Genomic DNA, 7,544 nt, shown 5'->3' on the forward strand with positions numbered 1-7,544 from the left:
CCTGACAATACGCTAATCTGTGCTGAATTCTCGGCTTCAGGGATAACGTATTGGTTACTGTTACTGAAAGTCTTCGAGCTACTCACATTTCTGGGAATCTATTCCGCGTGCTCGGCTTTCGTTAACAGCCTGCAGTATTCCTGAAACCTAGGGGTACAGAATCTACCTGCTGCCCTTCATCCGTGGTTCTCAGAATACGGTGTGAGAAAACTACGAGCCTAGTTTCGCACGAACGATGCTTTCTAAAAGTGTGCTGATTTGTGGACTGAAGGTTTTCTGTCGTAAGGAAATTTATTTTATTCGAATATGCTCAAGATTTTGGCAGTAATCCGACGTTAAGCGTGCTGACCTCTAACTTTGGGGGTCCGTTCTTTTATCGTTGTTATATACGGGAGTCTCCCGCTTTTTTCCAGTCGCTTGGGACTTCCCGCTGGGCTATGTATTAACGATAAATGCAGTGTAAGTAAGATGGCAGTGCCGAAGAGTGCGTTGTGTAAGACCGAACTGAGATTGCATGCTGATCTGGCGAATTATTTGTTTCGAAGTCTTTCAGCTGCTTATAAACTACGGGGTTATCCTTTTCTACGTCCTCCATACTGGTGTCTGTATGATTCTCCTACGTGAATGACTTTTTAAACGCTAAATTTTAAACTTCAGCTTTTCCTTTGCTGTCGCCTACTGCTACCACAGGCCGGTTGACAAGTGACTAACAGAAGCCTTTGACTCACTTAGCGATCTTTGGTTCTCTACAAGATCTTCTGCTAACGTATGACAGTGGAACTTATTCGCCCTTCTTTCATCAATCTTTTTATAGACGCATTTAGTTCTACTACTTTTTCCTATTGGCATTTCTGCGTCCTGTTTTTGCACCGAGAATGCAACGACACCGTTTACTCAGCATTTTCTGAATACTGTTATTAAACCACGGTGGGTCTTTTCCGTCCTTAATCCGCTTATTCGGACACATACTTCTCCAGAGTGCGATTTACAATCAGTTTAAGCTTTGCTCGTAATGCCCCTACGTCCAACTTGAGCTAAAGGATGTCCACTCATTGTCTGAATGGGATGCTAATTAACTTCTTACCTGCTCTTTCAAGGACAAATACTCTCCTAGCCTTCTTGACGGATTTATTAACTTTAGGATCATCGTTGATATGATATCATGATGACTGATCCCTTTCTCTATAATAACACACTCGAAAAGGCCAGGCCTGTTAAATATTTCCTATCTTTCTTCTCCAGATTTCATCCAACTCTCGGTTCCAAGTATAATTCAAGCATGACAGCTTTCCTGGAAGGCAATAAATTCATGAACTTCATTACGAATACTTCGGCAGTTAACTGTTAAATTATTGACATTGAAAGTGCCTTTACCTGTAAACGATCTAATCCCACTCTCTGTGTTTTGACTGGCGAGTATTCATCAGAGGACCTCAAACGATCGCCTAGCCTTTATAAAACTGAAGCGACATTTAATTGCAAATTTGTTGGCACAATGAATACAATATAGCCCACCTACATAGGAAGAAATGATTATTGTAATAGAAAAGAGAAAACGGAGCTCCCACAGAAGAATTAAGTATTCATTTCTTCCATGCCGTATTTGAGAGAGGAATGGTCCAGAAATAACCTGAGGGAGGGCCAGTGAACCCATTTGCCAAGCCCTTAAGTGTGACTTGCAGAGTAGTCATGTAGATATATATGTAGATGAACAAGCACTGCCGCTTCAAGCTTGGTGCTGACGCATCTTGCTCTCATAATTGAGCGCCACTCCCCCTGTTATCCAATGCCATAAGTCTATTGATGGATATTGTGCTTCCATCATCATTCACATGTTTCAAGTTCAGTGAGTTGGAAGTAGATGTATATTAGTAGTTGTAGTGCATATTAGACTCACATTTTGTACAGAAAAGGGCAGCAGCAGCAGCAGGAAGACCAGTGACGTATGTCTCCTAATAATTGTCTAGTATTTACACATATTTTCCTGCCAAGACAGCAAACTTTGACTTGTTCTGACGACTTACAACACGCAGAGGGTTTAGTCAACAAGTCAGTTCGTTTTGAATTCTCCAAACGTGTCATGTTTCACCGACTCGACAAGTCAGGAAAAGTTTAAGCTTGCAAAAACACTTCATCAGCAAGTTCAGACTTGCCAATGACTGACTACAGGAACCGGCATGCGTGTCATGTTACACAGAGCAATGAGTCAAATGCGTGGGTCTGCATCAACTGCGTGCGTTCATTGTTGTGGAGGGGTTAAATATTTTATGTTACACTTTTAATAACGACATTCACTATAATCCACCATAATTACATAAACAGTTTCAAAAATCTTCTGAATTTATAAACTGCGTCTTTGGTGGATGTCTTTCAACTGGTGGATTGTTCTCGTATGCAACTTACCGATTCAGCAATGGTGTGTTTCACTTTATTAACTCCGACAGCCATTGTACACTTATTGCATTATGTGGGCAAACTTTGTGACAATGTTCTATTTCATGAATAGCTCATTACACAAATAGCTTTAGTGCTATCAAAAGCCCGCCGCTGTGACAGAGCGGTTCTAGGCGCTTCAGTCCGGAATCACACTGCTTCTACGGTCGCAGGTTCAAATCCTGCCTCGGGCATGTACAGGGTGTTACAAAAAGGTACGGCCAAACTTTCAGGAAATATTCCTCACACACAACGAAAGAAAATATGTTATGTGGATATGTGTCCGGAAACGCTTACTTTCCATGTTAGAGCTCATTTTATTACTTCTCTTCAAATCACATTAATCATGGAATGGAAACACACAGCAACAGAACGTACCAGCATGACTTCAAACACTTTGTTACAGGAAATGTTCAAAATGTCCTCCGTTAGCGAGGATACATGCATCCACCCTCCGTCGCATGGAATCCCTGATGCGCTGACGCAGCCCTGGAGAACGGCGTATTGTATCACAGCCGTCCACAATACGAGCACGAAGAGTCTCTACATTTGGTGCCGGGGTTGCGTAGACAAGAGCTTTCAAATGCCCCCATAAATGAAAGTCAAGAGGGTTGAGGTCAGGAGAGCGTGGAGGCCATGGAATTGGTCCGCCTCTACGAATCCATCGGTCACCGAATCTGTTGTTGAGAAGCGTACGAACACTTCGACTGAAATGTGCAGGAGCTCCATCGTGCATGAATGACATATTGTGTCGTACTTGTAAAGGCACATGTTCTAGCAACATAGGTAGAGTATCCCGTATGAAATCATGGCGGTGAATCGAGGAAGTACAGTACATACTGACGAAACTAAAATGAGCTCTAACATGGAAATTAAGCGTTTCCGGACACATATCCGCATAACATCTTTTCTTTATTTGTGTGTGAGGAATGTTTCCTGAAAGTTTGGACGTACCTTTTTATAACACCCTGTATATGTGTGATGTCGTTAGGTTAATCAGGTTTAAGTGGTTCTAAGTCTAGGGGACTGATGACCTCAGATGTTAAGTCCCATAGTGCTCAGAGCCATTTGAACCATTCTTTTCTATCAAAATATTACGAATTTCCAAGTATGTGAGAATTAAGTGTCTCAGATTATCTGACGAAAACTACTATAATATCACAGAGTCGAAAACGTTTTGCGGATCATAGTTTTCTTTGACATTGACGTCTTCATATCCCTTATTTTGGTCTGTCTTGTTTCGCAAAAGCTGTTTCAGTTTGCCCAGAAGTTGAGAAACTGGTCTGATGGAAAGCTGAATTGCATATTTTTTCAACTGCGGCTTCTCCTCAGACAGAACCTGGTGAGAACTTTTGGTATCCAAGATTAGGTGCACATGGATTACCATCACCAGCACAGTCACTTTCAATTTTTCGACACAAATTCATACTGTCACGAAATTTGTTCCATATTTATTAGCTGCCTTCCTCAGTGATCATGTTGAGCACCACAGCTGATACTAATATTAATGATAAATGAGAGCCACCTTGACTGCATTATTACACATTTATTGTTTTACAACCGATTTTATTTGTAGAACGTCTGCAGGTTGCCAAGTAGTGCTAAAGTCACGATGCAAATGGTCTGCTTGTCGAATGTAATGTTAAAGACCAAATCCCAAAACAATGGTCACAAACATTCGGCCGACTGCCATACATGTGCCACACAGTCTGTAGAATGTTTATTATCATTGTTTTCGTATTTGGTCTTTAACATCACATATGACAACCAAACCATTTGCATCGTGACTTTGTGACAACTTGGTAACCTGAATATATTGTATGAACAAAACAGGTCAAACACAAGAAATGTCTAATAATATAGCTGAGGTATTTATCACGAATCTTTAAGAAAATAAGAAGCTGACTGGGACACTGGACAGATTGTCACACCATAACAGCTTGCAAAAAATGTAACAAATTACTCATACATCACAATATTATTTTGGCCAATAGCAATTGTGAAAAATTATCCCCCCCCCCCACCCTTTTAACAGCGCGATTGTAACAAACTGCTCCATGTTACAAGAAAACTATTACATATTGCCCATGTTACAGCAAAACTATAACAAATTTCTGCCACCTGGAGTGTGCATACAACTCCAACTTACATACAGTTTCCAAAACGTCCCAAATCGAGAAGTACATGGCCGTCACAGAGTATATGTTTCTGGAAAAAAAGGAAACATTGGATCTTAGGTATATAAGGTCACTTAAATCTGTTGTTACATGAATAGTCTGTTGGGGTAATATGATGAATTACTATCAAATGAGGAACAGTGTTTAGGCCATAAATGATGAAGTAAAGAAATCATAAATAAGTAGTAGTGTCCACTAAAAATATCTATTGAGAGAACTTAGTATACTGTATATGCCGCCAACACTGAACTAAGATTGTTATGTGACCTTTGGGTAATGCTGTTTATTTTGGTTTTGTGCTAAGAGCTAAACTGTAAAATTACATGTATATACTTTATTGGTTACAACAAAGATGAAAACTGAAATACTTCTAAAGTGGGAGAGATTCCATTTCCATACATAATTACCATATGGATCAAGATGTTGATATCAGAGTGTTAGAAGAATGAATATTGAGGCAAAGCGTTAACACTGTGGGGCTAGGGGATGTGACTCCTTGGATATATATTTAGAAGACAAGTGCGATCTTGATAAATTTGCTAGTCAACCCATCAAATACATAGATTCATTTCGAGCAATTTTCAGCTGCAGATAAGATTTATATGATAATGATAGTCATGTCCATCATATGATGCAGATCTTCAAGCAATAGTGCTTAACTAAAACAACTCACAATAGGAACCTATACAACCCATATTTATAATGTGGAGAAAAATTATATGTGAATAATAAGTTTAGAAAGATTTTACCACAAAATGAAGAAAGATGGAGCATTACCATCCTTGAACACATATTTCAAAATGTGATAAATCGTAAATGAGCTGCACGTGATAGTTCCAAGTTCAATTCCGTGGATGTGTTCACGCTGACATTCCAGGATGTCAATTATCGATGGCTCCACATCAAAATTTATTGACGTGGAGACTTGGTAATGTGATGAAGTGCAGAACAACAGCATCACCACCGCCCTTCTTCAAAAAATAGGAATGACTCTCTTTTCTTATCCGACAACATTGATACTCTGAGATGAAGAGGCTGACGCAGTAATGAATTCGTCGTAGACTACATTAAATTAGCCAGAAGACTGATGCCTCAAAAAAAATTAAATAAAATAAATTATTTCCTTTCGTTACATGCTATCGTTCTCGCCAGTGCATTTGACTCCATATTGCGTAACAAAACGCACATTTCGATTTCTTGGCAGGCATCAGGAAGACTGAACTCGCTGACTGAAACGTTTTACATGTTGAAACAAGCTACAAATTACCCTGGTTTGTCTGTAAAAGCACCCACGCATTTTTGTATGACTCAGAAATATATGACGATATACTTGAGGACTGCGATAGTATTGACTAGCTATCTACACGTAAATATATGTTATAAGGTAGGTACGTACTAGCGGAAGCAATCATTTGATGCTGCTGTCTTTTGTGGTTGTGTCATCAAGAGATTTCGCACATCATAACACTGTGCGTCTCCATTTTGCAATCTGTTGGTGACGAACAGAGCTTCTACAGAAAGTTTAGTAGTCTAAGTTATAAACAATATATGTGCCATCTATGAAGAGTGTTAACATCAGTTACAATAGGCTAGAATGGATTTGTGTGGGTTGAGCTTTTAAACATCGAATATGTGCTGTTGTAATAAGTCGTTTTAACATCAGAATTCAATATGCATTGTCGATAATGAACAATGTTTAACTCCTTAACAGAAGCCTGTTTTATACCCTTTGCTTTAGATCCTGACTGAGTCTCAAGTGCATAAATTGTAGTTCATAGGCCAACAAATTCAGCTGAAGCTACGCCATTCAGCTGGTCTTTCATTATCTCACTTTTTTTGTTTACAAGCGGAATCTTACATCTGTTATTTACAGTAACAAACCACCAAAAATGCGTATAATATAGTTTTACAAGATTTGCTGGAAACTTGTTTCTATAATGAGAGTCTGTAAGACAGATCTTTCAGATATCTAAAATAGACATTCATTGACTTATCAGTCACTACATTAATCCTCTTTAATTCGATACCAAATAAATTTTCGTTAAAAAAATTGAGGTTTGAAAATTTGTTTTCGAAGTCAGTATAGCTGTTCTGTCGTTGTTTTTATGTCTTTCACCTTTCATACATTTTGCAGCTTTTTACCAAACACACTTTTATTCATAAGACTGGAAAAAATCTTATGTTCAGCTGAAGATGACAAACGTTTCATCCCATATCACAGGGCGAGCACCGTTGAGTGAGGTCATTGCTGTGTGTGCAGCTGTTGATTTAGCAGTAGTCTACTGTAACGTAAAAATAAGTTTACATTTTACAATACACATCGACATTTTATGAAAAAAGTTTCCGTACAATGTCTTTCTCATAGTGTTAACCAACTTGCTGACAGACTCTGCGTGCACATCTTTCATTCAATCCAAGTTCCATGTAGTTTCTACAGGTAACCAGCAAAAGCAATGTTTATCAACAAAGGATTGCAAGCGTTTCATACGTCCAGATAATGTGAATATCATAAATTGGGCTCAAAGCCTCCTGGAAGTTGATGACTGGTTTTATTGTGTGTGTATGAAAATGAGAAACGTGATTTGTGCTGCAAGAGGAAGTTAAATGCGTTTCTCACGTATGTATCAAGGTGTAAAAATATTAAATGCAATTTGTAACTGATTTGTTGTATAAGAAAAAAACAGACAATACATCAGTTTTATTTAATTCATATGACAGTTCCTTCCATTTAATAGGAGAACAGCCATTAATCTGCCACATTATACAGTTGATAAATAATTCATTCCTTTTGAAACACTTTGGTTAACCTGTGTAAAATGACTCTACATCACTCACAAGTTTTCATTGAAAGAGTAAAGCATAAAAACAATGAAATCTACATATTCGACATAAACATGTGTGTGTGTGTGTGTGTGTGTGTGTGTGTGTGTGTGT

This window comes from Schistocerca americana, chromosome 7 (genome assembly GCF_021461395.2).
Source record: "Schistocerca americana isolate TAMUIC-IGC-003095 chromosome 7, iqSchAmer2.1, whole genome shotgun sequence".
NCBI lineage: Eukaryota > Metazoa > Arthropoda > Insecta > Orthoptera > Acrididae > Schistocerca > Schistocerca americana.